This window comes from Zophobas morio, unplaced genomic scaffold (genome assembly GCF_036711695.1).
Source record: "Zophobas morio isolate AGI-343-1 ecotype UQ-CSIRO unplaced genomic scaffold, CSIRO_AGI_Zmor_V1 ptg000011l, whole genome shotgun sequence".
Taxonomy (NCBI): domain Eukaryota; kingdom Metazoa; phylum Arthropoda; class Insecta; order Coleoptera; family Tenebrionidae; genus Zophobas; species Zophobas morio.
In genome coordinates this window covers 19,480,886-19,496,154 of record NW_026972116.1, presented here as the reverse complement: position 1 = coordinate 19,496,154, position 15,269 = coordinate 19,480,886, and the positions used below count along the sequence as shown (strand labels likewise).

At 30.0% G+C, this 15,269-nt stretch overlaps 1 protein-coding gene across 1 annotated transcript in view; it reads left to right on the top strand.

Moving 5' to 3' along the window:
• The window catches only part of LOC135127121 (FERM and PDZ domain-containing protein 2-like), a 238,274-nt gene that overhangs the window by 71,287 nt on the left and 151,718 nt on the right, over positions 1-15,269 (top strand). The window contains exon 3 of the mRNA XM_064053455.1: positions 2,225-2,281. The gene's annotated coding sequence lies outside the window, so the exon portion shown is untranslated. The remainder of the gene's footprint in view (positions 1-2,224; positions 2,282-15,269) is intronic.

Genomic DNA, 15,269 nt, shown 5'->3' with positions numbered 1-15,269 from the left:
CCGAAACGGGAAATTGAAAAATTGAAAATCGGGAAACTTAAGAATAAAAAAAGAATAATGAATGTGGAAAAATTGGAAAGAAAAAACGAATCGAATCGAAAAATTAAAAAACAAAAAATTAAAAATCGACTAAATGAAAAAGTGAAAAATGTTAAACATTATAATTATTATTACATATTTAAAGTGGAAACTAGAAAAATTGCAAATCAAAAATTGTATTAACGAAAAATTCAAAAATCGAGAAAATAAAAACTCGAAAAATTCTAAAATTCAAAATTTAAAAAATTGTACATTGAAAAAAGAAAAATTGAAAAAAACAGACGATTGGAAAATGGAAAAGTTGAAAAAATAAAGAAAATAAAAAACTCGTGAAATTGCGAATCTAAAAATTGTAACAACCAAAAGTTGGAAAATGGAAAAACTGAAACATTTTAAAAAATTGAAAATTGCAAATCTAAAATTTGAAGAAATGAAAAATTGGAGAATCGAAAAATTGAAAAATTTATAATTGAAAAACGGAAAAATCGAATAAATGAAAAAGTTTTAAAATTCAATAATTGAAAAACGGAAAAATTCTAAATCGTAAAATTGAAAAAGTGAAAAATTTTAAACGTTATTATTATTAAATTAAATTTTTTAAAATAATATTTGTAATTATTATTTTACAGTTGAAAAACCGTAATGTTTAAAGATTAAAAAATACAATGGATGAAACAGTTTTAAAATCCAATAATTGAAAAATGGGAAAAGTTAACAATCGTATAATAAAAAAAAATGAAAAATTCTAAAAATTGTGTTTAAAATGCAAACTAGAAAAATTGCAAATCAGAAATTGAAAAGTTAGAAAACTGAAAAATTTAAAATCGAAAAACGAAAAATTGCAAAATTTAATAGTTGAAAAACCGAAAAATTGATACCTAAAAACTGAAATATTAAGAATTGAAAAATTTCATATTGTAAAACTCAAAAATTGAAAAAATAGAGAAAATAAAACGCTGAAACGAAAAATTGAAGAATTGAAAAATTTTAAATTCGAAAACTGGAAAAATTAAGAATTTTAAACTCGTGAATTTGGAAATCGAAAAATTGCAAAACCTAAAAACTGAAACATGGAAAATCGGAAAACTGATAAATTTAAAAATGAAGAGTTGCTTATCGTAAAATTAAAGAAAAAAAAAATTAAACATTGAAAAATTGAAGAAACGAAAATTGAAAAGATAAAAAATTATAAAATCGGAACATCGAAAACTCGAAACATTGTAAAAATAAAGAAAATAGAAAACCGAAACCAAAAATTGCAAATCGGAAATTTGAAGAAACTAAAAATTAAAGAAACGAAAAATTAAAATATGTATTAAAAATTAACAACTAGAAGAATTTTAAAGATGTAGAAAAAATGCAAAACCTAAAAATTGAAGAATCGAATTGAAAAAATAAAAACTAGAAAAAGCACAAAATTATAAAATCGAAGCATTGAACAATCGAATAATTGAAAAAATAAAAAATATAAAAAACTCAAAGGAAAAATTGCAAACCGTAAAATTCAAAAATTATAAATTGAAAATTCGAGAAACTCATTGAAAAATCTAAAAATTCGAAAATTCAAACTTTGGAAAATTGAAAAACTGAAAAGTTTAAATTTGAAAACGCGAAAAATTGCCAATCGAAAAACCTGACAAAATAAAACAAAAATGAAAAATTGAATAATTGAAAATTCAAGTCAAAAAGTTGCGGGAGTGTTATTTACACAAGTGGTTTTTACTTTATACTTAGGTTATCAGAAAACGAAAATCACAAATTTTTTGAATACATTTTCAACGAAGCGAGATTTATTGGGCTGCACTTCAGGGCCGAGGGAAGTTTTGTCGAAATAACCGTCGACCACTTTTTTTAGATTTTATCATTCTTTACACGGAGTAAGTAAATCACAGAGTGCACATCATAACGCATAACCCATAATACTTTATTTTCGCTTTAACACAAAGTGTTGAGGACTACCCCTAAAATAATTTTTTCCTCATTTCCACCTGTAGATAATGGAACGGAAGTGATCAAAAGAATGAAAAATTGAACGGCGTTGGGGTGTTTTTCTCGTTGATTTCTCGTCATCGTGCTTATCCTGTTTTGCGGTAACTCAATTTTGCGAAGCGCATGTACTAAGCTCAATGTTATTTTCTGACTTCCGTTTGAATCTGTCTGAGTAATCTATTTTTCTTTTTTCCAGGAAGAATTTTAGATGCCAGAATATTCGTTCCAGAACTCCGCCGTTTTATTAATACAGGTAAATTCAGTTTTAATCTTGTTAACTTATGTTTATAGGAGCATTCGCTTTAGAAGGATAATGATTGTGGGGTGGTTTTACTAGTACTAGAAATAATGAAATTTCTCTTTATTATGCTTGACATAAAGAAAGGAGTGGATAAACCTAAACGGTATTATTATATGACGTGCTTTAATTAAATTGGACTTATAAATATGTCCACCTATATTTCTTGTTGTGTTAGAAAAATTAATTAATGTCAAACGAGGGTTGCTACGATAACATTAGTGTTGTGATCTGTGTACCCTACCCTAGTTTATAATAGTAGGACCTCTAACACTTTGTCGGTTCAAACGTAAAGCCAATATTTTTCCACCCAAGGTCAAGAAATCCATCATCAGTGTCGCAAAGTGCGATGTAGTATGTATTTGGAAAATATTGGTACCGAAGTGTTAAACTTTCACGTTAGATCCGCTTAATCATGCAAGTCACGTGATCAAATACAACCAATTAAATTTTGATTTGAATATAATATTTAATTCACCGCTCTCAGTGTCGTAAAACTTGGATTTAGCCATTGTTTTTGCTTTCAGATTTCACAGTATAAATTAATATTTGTGTGTAATTTACATTCTCAATAAATAAGTTGCGCAGCTTTATGTGAACAAAAGAACGGCTACAATCCCGATTGTTTTGTTCCCGAATTTAATACTCGAGTGTGTTAAGCAGTTTTAATGCGTAAAAGACAAAGTTTGCTCCTAAGTTAATTTCCTAAGTAATATGTTTTATTTAGTTTCCCCACGTTTATCCGTCTGATGTCTCAACATAGCGCGAACTTTTTTGCGACAGACCTACATTAATTGCCGAAGAGTTTGTTCCATACCTTCCCCCAACAACAAACAGAATAAAGTAATCGACGTTTACCCAAAAAAGTTTCTGTGCATTTTCAAACACTTCGACGTTTCGAATGCATTCACATGGAACGAAAAACTTTTGCCGTTAAGCTTTTCACTAAAACTTTGATTTTGACTTTAATTGAAGTCTTGTTCTTCGCATTTTTATTTTTTTCTTGTTTATTTCGGGCAAACTTTTCCGGATGTAATGCAGTAGGGTAGGCGGGCGGCGAGGAGTTCCATTTTCTTGTTCGCGATGGATTTTAACTGCAATCGATATGACGCAACTTCGAGATATGTTTTAAGCAGTTCGCAAACTTTTGGGACGTTGGGGGTTGTGCAGGGAAAAATAGGAGAGTCGCAAGACATGTCGATGATGTTGGGATTTTTAACCTTCGATCGGAATTAACTTGGCTGTTTGCTATAACACACGTCGGTTGTGCAAGGAGTTGGAATTGTTTGACGTCACAGGGTCGTTATCGAGACGGCTTTCCTCGTTTTTGGCCCAAAGTTATTCCCATTATCAGTGAACGTCACCAATATATTGGGGGAAACTTAACTCCAATAGGAAAATTTTCGCATTGTCGGGGAAAATTAAAATTCCCAGAGTGGTGAAAATTTGCTTCGAGTCTGAAAGGTGATCGGATTGGGAATTTTGTTGTAAGAGCAACAGTTGTCATTACTCCTTTCAGTGGAAGTTACATGGAACTGTTACATTATTATTATTGAAATAGTGATTACATACATTTCCGTTTTAAATGTTTAAGGGAAGCCCTCAATAAACCGTTTAGGATTAAGGTAATGGTTAGTCACAGCCCTAATTTTGTCTCCGGTTCCTCTGAAAGGTACAAAGGTTCTATGAATCAGACGTGCTTGAATACATTTTAGATTATAAAATGCCCTCTATTTAAGAAGATATATTTAGAGTCAAAACACAGAAAAAACCATTTCTGTTATAAGTTAACTGTTAGACTGTCTTCTGAAACGCGACCAATACGCATATCTGATTCATAGAACCTTTGTTCATTACCATAATAATCCTAAAGCTGTTTATGGTGATTTCTAATAAAATAATTTCCCAAACTACTGGAGCGATTGTTGTCAATTGCTTATCAAATTTTGGATAATATTCCCCCCCCACCAACAATGTGAAGACGTCTGCTCATTATATTGCATAATTAACAATACAAAAATTGTATGAATGAATATATTCTAGTTTCTGTACTTGTGGTTGATGAATCTACCTTGACTTTGTTTATTATTATTATAGTGATTTATTGTTTAATCCGTCTGCTTTTTTTGTTTTGAAATAACGTTTGACCAATTTTGTTTGATTGATAGAAGAAATCTGTTTTCTCCTCAAAAGGTTAACGGTTGGGTTTGTACTCTGAATACTGGAGAACATGTGCCTGTAAAGTTGTGGTTATGTTGAATAACTGTGATGTGCGAAATGAAATATGAGATGTCCGAAATGAAATGTGAGATACGCGAAATAAAATTTGTGTACGAAATGAAAAATGAATTGTGTAAAATGAGAAATGAAATGTGTGAAATGAAATATGAGATGTGAGAAATGAAATATGCGAAATATGAAATGAGATGTGCGAAATGGGAAATGAGATGTGCGAAACGGGAAATCAGATATGTGAAATGAAATTTGAGGAATTGATTGTTATTTTACAATTTTGTCGAATAAATGTTATTTAAATGGTAAAAACTAATATAGTTCTGAACTTGTGGTTCATCAATTAGTGTTTAATGTTTATCCTAGATATCGAGCTTTTTGGGAAAAAAAAATTTTTTTTTAATTTTTCATTTTTCCGCTTTTCGTTTTTTCCATTTCTTGAATTTTCAACTTGAGATATTTCAGTTTGCGGATTTTGCAGATTTTTGATTCTTCAATTTTTCGATAGGTATTTCACTTTTGGGAATTTTTGAATTTCTCGATTTTTTATTTTTCGATATCTCGGCTTTTCGATATTTTGAGATTTCGACTTTAGATTTCCCAGTTTTTCGATTTTTCAAGTTTCCGAAATTTTGCCTTTATGTTTGACTTTTCGACTTCTCAATTTTTTGACATTTTTTCCACGCTACTTAACGGTTGTTTTTATTTTTTAATGGTGAGTCATGTTTCGGGATTTCCGTCTTCATCTTCAGTCTATGAAAATAAATTGACAAATTAAAGAATATTAAAATGTTGGGCAACCTTACCAGAGAAGATTTGGGTTTGTACTTTGAATGCTAGAACACATGTAGGTATCTATAAAATTGTGGTTATGTTAAATAACTATGATGTACGAAATGAAATATGAGATGTGCGAAATGAGAATTGAGAAGGGCGAAATGAAAAATGAATTGTGTAAAATGAGAAATGAAATGTGTGAAATGAAATATGAGATGTGCAAAATGAGAAATGAGATGTGCGAAATGGAAAATGATATGTGCGAAATGAACAATGAGATGTGCACATTTGATGTGCGAAATGAAAAATGAGAAAATGATTGTAACTTTATATTTTTGTCGAATAAATGTTATTTAAATGGTAAAAAGTAACATAGTTCTGTACTTGTGGTTCATCAGTTGGTGTTTAAATTTTATCCTAGAGCGTTTTGGAAAAAATGTGTATTTTTTAAAATTTTTTATTTGTCGGCTTTAGATTGTTTCTATTTCTTGATTTTTCAACTTTCGATATTTCCGTTTTCGGATTTTGCAGATTATTGATTCTTCAATTTTTCGATATTTCAGTTTTGGAAATTCTTCAAGTTCTCGATTTTTTTATTTTTCGGTAACTCGATTTTTCGGTGTTTTGAGATTTCGACTTTGGTTTTTTCAGTTTTACTATTCATTTTTTCGATTTTTTAGGTTTTCGATTTTTCGCTTCTTTGATTTTGCCTCTTCATCTCGATTTTTTGACTTTTCGATTTTTCAGTTTTTCAACTTCTTTGTAGACTTTTTGGTTTTTCTATTTTTTGATTTTTCAATTTTTTGATTTTTCGGTCTTTGAATTTTTTGATATTTTAGTTTATCGATTTCTAAATTTTTAAAATTTTGGATTTCTTGATTAATTGAGTTTCGACGCTATAATTATTCAATTTCCTGATTTTTCTAATTTTTGTCTTTCAATTTTAAAATTTTTCAATTTTTAGTTTTTCGATTTCTCGATTTTTGGTCTTCCCGACTTTTCGAGTTTTCAATTTCTCGATCATTTCCTGATTCGATTTCTCGATTTTTCTATTTGTCAATTTTTCGATGTTTCAGTTTTTCACTTTTTCGATTTTTCAATTTTTCCACATTGTAATTTTGGGATTTTTCAATTTTTCTATTCGTTAATTTTTTGATTTTTAAATTTTTAACTTTTTCAATTTTTAATTTTTCGATTTCTCGATTTTTCGTCTTCTGGACTTTTCGAGTTTTCAATTTCTCGATCTTTTCCTGTTTCGATTTCTCGATGTTTCAATTGTTCGCCTTTTCGATTTTTCGATTTGTCAATTTTTCGGTATTTCAATTTTCCAGTTTTTAGATATCTCAATTCTTCGACATTTTTCGACTTTTCGATTTTGACTTTTCGATTTCTCGACTTTTTAACATTTCGATTTTTCAACTCTCCTTTGTAGATTTTTCGGTTTTTTCATTTTTCGATTAAAATTTTTGATTTTCAAATTTTTCAACTTTTCTATTTCTCGATTTCTCGAATTTTGACGTTTCGATTATTCAATTTTCTGATTTGTCGATTCTTTTTAAGTTTAAATTTTTTAAGTATTAAATTTTTTGATTTCTCTATTTTCGTCTTCTCGACTGTTCGAGTTTTCGATTTCTCGATCTTTTCCTGTTTCGATTTATTGATGTTTAAAAAATTAATGATGTCATCTCAAAATTTTGTCTCCATGAAATACATTAATGCACTCATAGTTTTTTTTCGGTTCGATTTTTCAGTTTCTGAATTTCTAATTTTTGGATTTTTCACTTTTTCAGTTCCACAATTTATCAAGTCTTTGATTTTTATTTTTCATTTTCTTTATTTTTTCTCAATGTTTCTTTTGATTTTTTTTATTCAGTTTTTCTAATCTTCAATCTCTGATTTTCAATTTCCCGATTGCCCAATTTTTAGATGTTCCAATTTTTGGATTTTTCAATTATCCGATTTTCTGATTTGTTTAATTTTCATTATTTCGCTTTTACAATATTTAATTTTTTCGATTTTTCAATTTTTCGTTTCAATTATCCAAATTCTTGATTTCCAGTTTTTAGATTTTTCAAAGTTTTCATTTTATACTTTTTCATTTTTGACTTTTCAGTTTTCCAATTTTGGAATTGTTCCATTTTTTTGGTTCGAAAAGTTGAAAAATCGAAAAATTAAAAATAGAAAAACTAAAAAATCGTAAAAAGTGAAAACCGAAGAATTGAAAAATGAAAAATTTCAAAATCGAAAAATTGCAAATCGAAGAACTGAAGAAACGAAAAATTGGAACATTGAAAAATTAAAAAGCGAAAAAGTTCAAAATCGAAAAAAAAAATTAAACTGGAAAGAAGAAAAAACGAATTGAATCGAAAAAAACTGGACTTGTTTAGTTTTCAAATTTTTCGAAGAAGCTGAATTTGTTGACTGTACTTCAGGGGGTGCAAGTAACCTTGGACCAAATTTTTCTGCGTTTAGAACATTTTATTTTTTCTTTAATTACAATATTCTAACAAATTTTTATCAAACAAGCAGCAACAATCGTAAATTTTGACTGACCGTCGGCTGTCTCCACTTCCTGTTCTGAGTTTATGGTTTTTTAGAATAATGCGTTTGCATTAATGCATCGAAATCCTCAATAGCAGAGGAACCGTTGACATTGTTTTCGTAAAATGAGAGAAAAATGAAGGAATGAGGCAATTTATTTTCTAGAAAATTTGAGGGAATATAGTAGTGTTAAAATTCACTTGAAGCGTGCGAACACCATGCTTCTTTACTTTTATTTTACTATACACTTATTTATAGGGATTTTCATAAAAAATAAAATTCGCAAAATATTTTTTTAAAAGGGGTTTGATTGATTGTATTTCGTGGCCGAGGGAAGTTTTATAACATTTATAGATCAGCTTTGTTTGTAATATATATTATTTTTGAAATCTATCGTATTTATTAATTACACAGCAACCGACAAAGTTAGTAATACATTTTTATTTCAATTCTAGTGAATAGCAAACTATTGTTCCGTTGTTCTCAATCACTCCATTGTCTAACTATGCAAATGCGGATTGTCTGGATGATGAACGAATTTTAATATTAATTATACACACTGACTAGGATTATTTAAATTTGTCTATTAATATTTTTGAAAAATATAAAAATAAAAGTTATCATTTCGAAGTAACACATTGCTTGACAGTATCTCTTCGACACAGACTTTCTGTTCAATTATTGTGTTTACTTTGCTACACATTTAATTGATGGTTTATATAAAGTCCCTATCGAGAAGCTTCAATGTTTGTGTGCATAATACAGTACTGGCAGAGCTTTCTTTCATTATTTCCACTGTTTGCTGTATTATAAGCAGAATTCTATTTAAACGATATTTGTATACACCCATTCGTTACACAACGACATCGTGTTGAACTGTTAGCTGAAATTTTAATTGGATTTTTTTTAATTAAATGCACATGTAAACAAGCTTGTTTTGATATTTTTGTCACTAGCGACGAGGCGTTTACGGAAAACATCTTTTTCATTTTCTGCGAAAGTGCGTCACGCTTAATTGAAATTAGGAATACTCATCTCGTGACGTAACCGAATTAACTGCAATAATTACTCTCTGAACAGTTTTGGTCTTGGAAATTAATTAACAGAAGGGAAAAATGACAGACTCCAGAAATATCTCTTGTCTGATGCTAGAACCTGCCGATGTCGTCGTAAATTGAATTGCTTTTGGTATACTGAGGCGAAGTTCAAATGCCGAAGGACTGTATGGTGTATAATTATTAAGTCAGGATGGCTACAACTCACATGTAGTCAGCTTTAGACGTATTGTGTTATAATTAAGTTACTAATACCGAGTTTCATCTAATTTAAGCGGTGCAGTGTAGCAGACATAAATACACCACTGTTTAAGACAATCTCTCTTTAAGTGAGGGAAACTAACTTCGTTGAATTTGCCTCCTTGGATGGAGAGGAGACGTTAGGTTTTAGTTTTATGCAAGCACTAATTGTTCTATTATTTGCATCGTTATGTATACTACACCATGCCTTAGCACTTCTCTTGGAAGATTCCCCGTTCCTCCGAAACAACGAAAGCAGCGAAACGTCAGAATTTATATTACTATTAACTAGATAAAACACAATCATACAAATTTATGCCTTAATGCGTTTTTTTGGTCCGTGATGCATTATCTCCAAATAACGGAAATTCGTTTCGCACCTTAAAGCTCTCGGATTTTTGTGTGTCGTAATATTTTTATCCAGCGCTTTTTCATCTCAAACTCGATACTTCTATCTCCACAAAGATATCGGGCATGCATCATTGACTTCGTCTTAGATGCACAACTTTATGCGGAGAGATAGATAGATATTGATTAATACATTATTATCGAACGAAGTTTGACTGCAAATCGCATTCATGAGCGGCTACGCAAATACTCGAACACGTTATAAATTAAAAACGGTCTTTCACCCACCATTTGCACCGGGATTATTTTTTCGTTTTGCGAAATTTATTGAACGAGGGGAGATTCTTGCACAAACCGAGGGGATTCTACGTAATGCTGTTTCCAAATTTATTCTTTGAAATTTTCGATATTCCTTTTGAAATAGGGTCTTAGCTGGAAGAGCAAATGAACCGGACCCTTGACAGAGTTACTAAGTTTATTGGATCTCTGGATCTTGTTGATTGGGGTCAAACGACCAAAATTAGAATATACAGGCAGGGCCGCGCTTTTGTTCCAAACATGAAGAAAAAAAAGAAGACGTGTTAAAATATATGCACGGAATCAAGCCGCAAAATTTAAACTTTTAAGTTGTTCGAACAAAATGGCGGAAATAAATTTTAGATGCAAATGGCGGGAGCTCATGGAGAGGAAATGGATGCCTGCTATCTGCTAATGAAACAGTATTGAAACTTATTGAAAGAAGCACCACGAGATGCAAAATACAGGGTGTCTGGCAGCTGAAATTTGTTAAGGTTGATTCTCATTGTTTTTTTTTTGAGTCGTTAGTGGGCTAGATTCCAACAATGCTATAAAATACAGAGGGAAAACTGATTCTAATAAGTACGTGTGTTAAGACAAGCTGACTACAAAATTTTGTACAAAATTTCAAACGTCCATCTTTAAAAATGTCATTTTTTCACAATGAATCTAAATCTGACCAATCAAATTTTGGTAACAGTTTTGAATTAAGCACGGTTGACGAGTTATACTAAGATTTGAAAAAATAACGCCTTCTACTGTTTATTAGATTATTTACGTTTAACAATGGAAGTAAAAAGTGAGGTTAGGATCTGACATGTACGTTTATGCTTATTATTTTGCAAGCAGCTGTATTAATTCTGCAGATTTGTTTAAGTTTCACGCGCACTTTCAAGTTTCAGTTTAGTATTCATTAAGTAAAAGCAATTCACACTTCAACCATTTCATCCAGGACAAAGTCAAATCTTGATTTATCGTTTATGTTCTTCATTAAGGATCACTGTGCAAAATGAGCACAAAATTTGACATAAAATCGAGACAAGTTTCGCTAATAAAATTATAATCCAGACGTCTGAAATTCAAAAGTCACTTTGCCATTGGCACTCATTTATTTCTGGAATTAAGAACGTAAATGTGACTTATGGCACAGCAAATTTTGCAAATCTACAGGGTGAGTCACTAAGCGCGCGTAATATTTTTATATACTTATTTTGATTGGCCTTCTCTTAAGCTTTGTAACCATTTGAAATTTCGGTGCGACGTTGCCAAGTTATTCCAATTTTCTTGAAATTTGTCCGCAATGGAAGGATACGCGCTTCATTTTGGTATAAATAAAATTGGCTTTTAATAATCATAGTCTTAAAAAATATATATACAATTTTCAATTATTGATAATTCAGTTTTTAGAACACCATGTATTTTATTACTGAATCTTATTTTGTTATCTCCCAAGCGTAAGCGAAGGAAGTATTGTAATCGAGTCCGTCGGCCAACTATCTACTTTTACGTTTTCTCGAGCTTTCATGAACCCTAGAGTACGAAGAAATAAGTCTCCCGTTTCCGTGTGTCCGTCTGTCACAGATAATCTCCAAAAGTACTGGGCCGATTGTGGTCAAATTTTGTATTTATATTAGGAATATCATGTAGATGATAAAACGCTAACCAAAATTTGTCTATAATCATCTCCATCAATAATGTGATGACGTCACTTCAAAATTGTACATAGTAAATGGATTTTAAATTGTAAAAAGTAACATAGTACTAGATGTGTAGTTTATGACGCCGTGTTGAATTGTTATCCGAAACGTCCAGATTTTTGGAAAAAATAATAAGCGTGATACATTTTGAATCACAATATATTTGCTTATCCCCTCCAAAAAATTGATGACGTCGACTGAAAATTTTACCGAGTGTCCTATTTAATCCAAAATATGATGAGTCTAGATGTGTGATTTATCATTCCATTCATATTTGTTGGATTTTGATATATACAAGGTGACTCAAAAAAATTAATGAATGCGTGAATTTATTTTATTGTTTTAATGAGGAAGTGCAAAATCGAATGCTTTGAAATTTTGGGAGATGCTTTAAAGTTATCGTAAGCATGGTAAATTTTTGATCTAAATGTATTTGATCATTTTTTTCATTTTTTTTTCATATTCATTGTTATAGATCTTGGCGTGTTGATTCCAAAAATATGGCGTGTTTAGGGTTACGGCGCAATATTTTCGAAATATTCGAAGTGAAATTCGAATTTTTTGATTTTTTAAAAACTGATATTTCAATTGGCGATTGTGGAAAATCGGTTGGAGTTAAAAATATTTTGATATTAGAATTTTTTCGTTTTTCTTTTTTCTTCGATTTTAAATTTTCCATATCACAATTTTTCGTTTTTTATTTATTTTCAATTTCAGTTTTTCAATTTTTCGCTTTTACAATTTTTCATTTTTCGGTTTTTCAGTTTCTCGTTTCTAATTTTTCGATTTTTCAATTTTTCGTTACCTCAATTTTTCAAGTTCTTGATTTTTGTTATTCGTATTCTCGATTTTTTAATTTTCATTTTCTCGATTTCATATCACAATTTTTCCATTTTACAATTTCTTTATTTTTTCAATATTTCTTTCGATTTTGTAATTTTAAAATTGAAAAATCGAAAAATTGAATAGTTAAAAATTGAAAACTTCTGAAATTCTTTGTTCGGAGCCAATAAGAGTGAATTATGAAAACGCAGTAAGGATGGGTTGGTGGGGCCCTTTTTACTTTGTTTTAAATCTCAGATTCTACCGATTGTTAAAATAGAATTCAATTCACATTTTACAGTAAACAAAATAAGTCAGTGAAATGGAGACAAAAAGTGGACGGAGCTGAGTTGACGTTTTTCCAAAGAGTTTTATAAGATAAGCAAGCAATAGCTCCGCCCATCGACCCCCTCTTCATTCTAGCGACTACTCATAATATTATTCAATTTTATCTTGGCAAGTACTAGCCCCGCCCACCCACCCTCTATTTTCTTAGATGGTATATGATTTGCCAAAATTAGTTCTATCTTAGCATCTATTAGGCCCGCCCACCCGCCCTCTGTCGTTTTAGAGGGTATGTGATTTGCTAAAATCAGTCTTATCTTAGCAAGTACTAACAAAAATTAAAAATTGAAACCTTGCTAATCCAATAATTGAAAAATCCAAAAAGTGAGAATTTAAAAATTAAAAACTCGAGAACTTGCAAATAGAAAAACTGCAAAATCTGAAAACTGAATCATCCAAAAATTGGACAATCGAAAAACTGAAAAATTTAAAAATGAAAACTCGAAGAGTTGCTTATCTTAAAAATGAAAAAACAAAAAAAATATGAAAAATTGAAAAACAAAAAAATAAAATCGAAACACTGAAAAATCGATTACGTGAAATAATAACGAAAATAAAAAACCGAAAAATTTTAAAATATAAAAATCGAAAAAATTAAAACGTGGAAAATTGAAAATTTTAAACTTGAAAAAAAGAAAAATTGAAGAATCGAAAAATTGGAGCAAAAAATCGTTTTTGTATTTTCTATATTTAAAGTTAATAGTTACCGAGATTTTTTACTTTTATGTTTAGAGACACACCGATGTATTGAAAGAAGGGGGACAAAAAGTAGAGTAAGATGTAGTAATAAAATACAGGGTGTTCTACTTGAAGAAACTGAAATATCGATATCTGAAATTTGTCAAGTTTTTTTTTTGTAAACATACTGTATATTCAAATTGCATTTAATTGGTACCACAACGGAGTATGTACCTCTGTTTATCTCTCCACAAAATATTTCAACATAGAGCGTAAAAATAGCGTTATTGCGATTTTTTTTGTTAATCCTTGGACTGTTAAAAAAATAAAAAAAATGAAATAACGTGGCAACGTAGCTTCTGAATTTCAAAAATGAGCTATAGTTATAAGTTCTAATCAGAATATGTAAAAATATGTAGGCAATTCTATTTAAAAAAATTAAGTTGTGTCTCAAAAACAAACGTATAGTCGTAATGTCCTAAATAATTTTAATGTATGCTACTCAAAGAGCCGTATAACTTTGGTCTCTGACTTTTTTTCTATCTCCAATAATTATAATTTATTTAACGCAAAAAATAATGACAATTGTTTCGTGTTTGCGGAAATAATTATGATTTTTTTAAACAAATGTATATTTTTCAATTCTATAAATAAAAAATATTGATGAGTCGTAGCTTAAAACTCCCCCCACTATGAGATCTAGATTTATCCCGAGGCGCTTATGCTATAGAATGAAAAATTATTTTGTTATGCAAAATTATACAATGTGGATTTTTTTTGGAAATTTTGAAAGCCTATTTAAACAATTCAAGGTGAATTCTTAAACAGCAAGTACAATAGTATGTTATTTTATAAAATATTGCACAAACATTTTTGTAAAGCAATTGTGTAAACAAGTAAACGCGGATTCATAAACCACAAGTACAGGAGTTTGTTATTTTACAAGATTTAAGTTGTATTTACTAAGAAAAATGTTACGTGACGTCATGAAATTGTTGATCGGGATGATTAGACAAATTTTATTGGGGTTTACCATCTACACGATGTTCTTAACACACATCTAAAATTTGACAACAAACGGTCCGGCAGTTTTGAAAATTATTTAATAAAAATCGAGACAGCCGGCAGATAAATAAACGGAGGTCATGAAACGTCCAGAAAACAAGTGATATTAATTAATAAATCTAAATCATATAGTGAAAAAAGTTTACATCTGACTCTCAATGTTGCGTCGTATTTATAACCCCGTGAAAAAACACCTTCATTTAAAGGTTTATCTTCCCTCGTCCCTGAAATACAGTACAACTTTTTCGAAATGTATAAAATTTCATTTTGTGAATTTAGTTTTTTTATAATAACTCCTATAAGTTAAAATAAACATCAAATATCAAAGAAAACAGTGGATTGTTAATGGCTCTTTTGCTATCGACGACTCGATTTTGCATTTAAACAAACACATTATTCTAAAAAACCATAAACTGAGAACAGGAAGGGGAGACGACCGACGGTCATCATTTATGATAGTTTCTATTTGTTTAATTTGCCTAATTTTTTGAAAAAACATTTCTTAGGATTTTGTAGTCAGAGAAAAAACGAGATTTGCTTAATACATACAAATTGTTGAAGTATCTTCCATGTTCAATAAATTCATCTTCTTCGAAAAATTATAAAATTAAAATAACCCCTATAAATTAAAGTAGAGATATGTATGGACTGCTAAAGTACATATAAATCAATTACCGTGTAGGGGAAAAATGGATATATTGGAGATCGAGTTCCGGACCTTTCAGATGTAAAACTAACGCGCTCGCCACTGAACCGTGGCCCAATATTTCGTATATTATGTATTTAAAGACCAGACAAATAATATCAAGGCAAATTCATAACACAAGTGCAGGAGTATTGTACTTT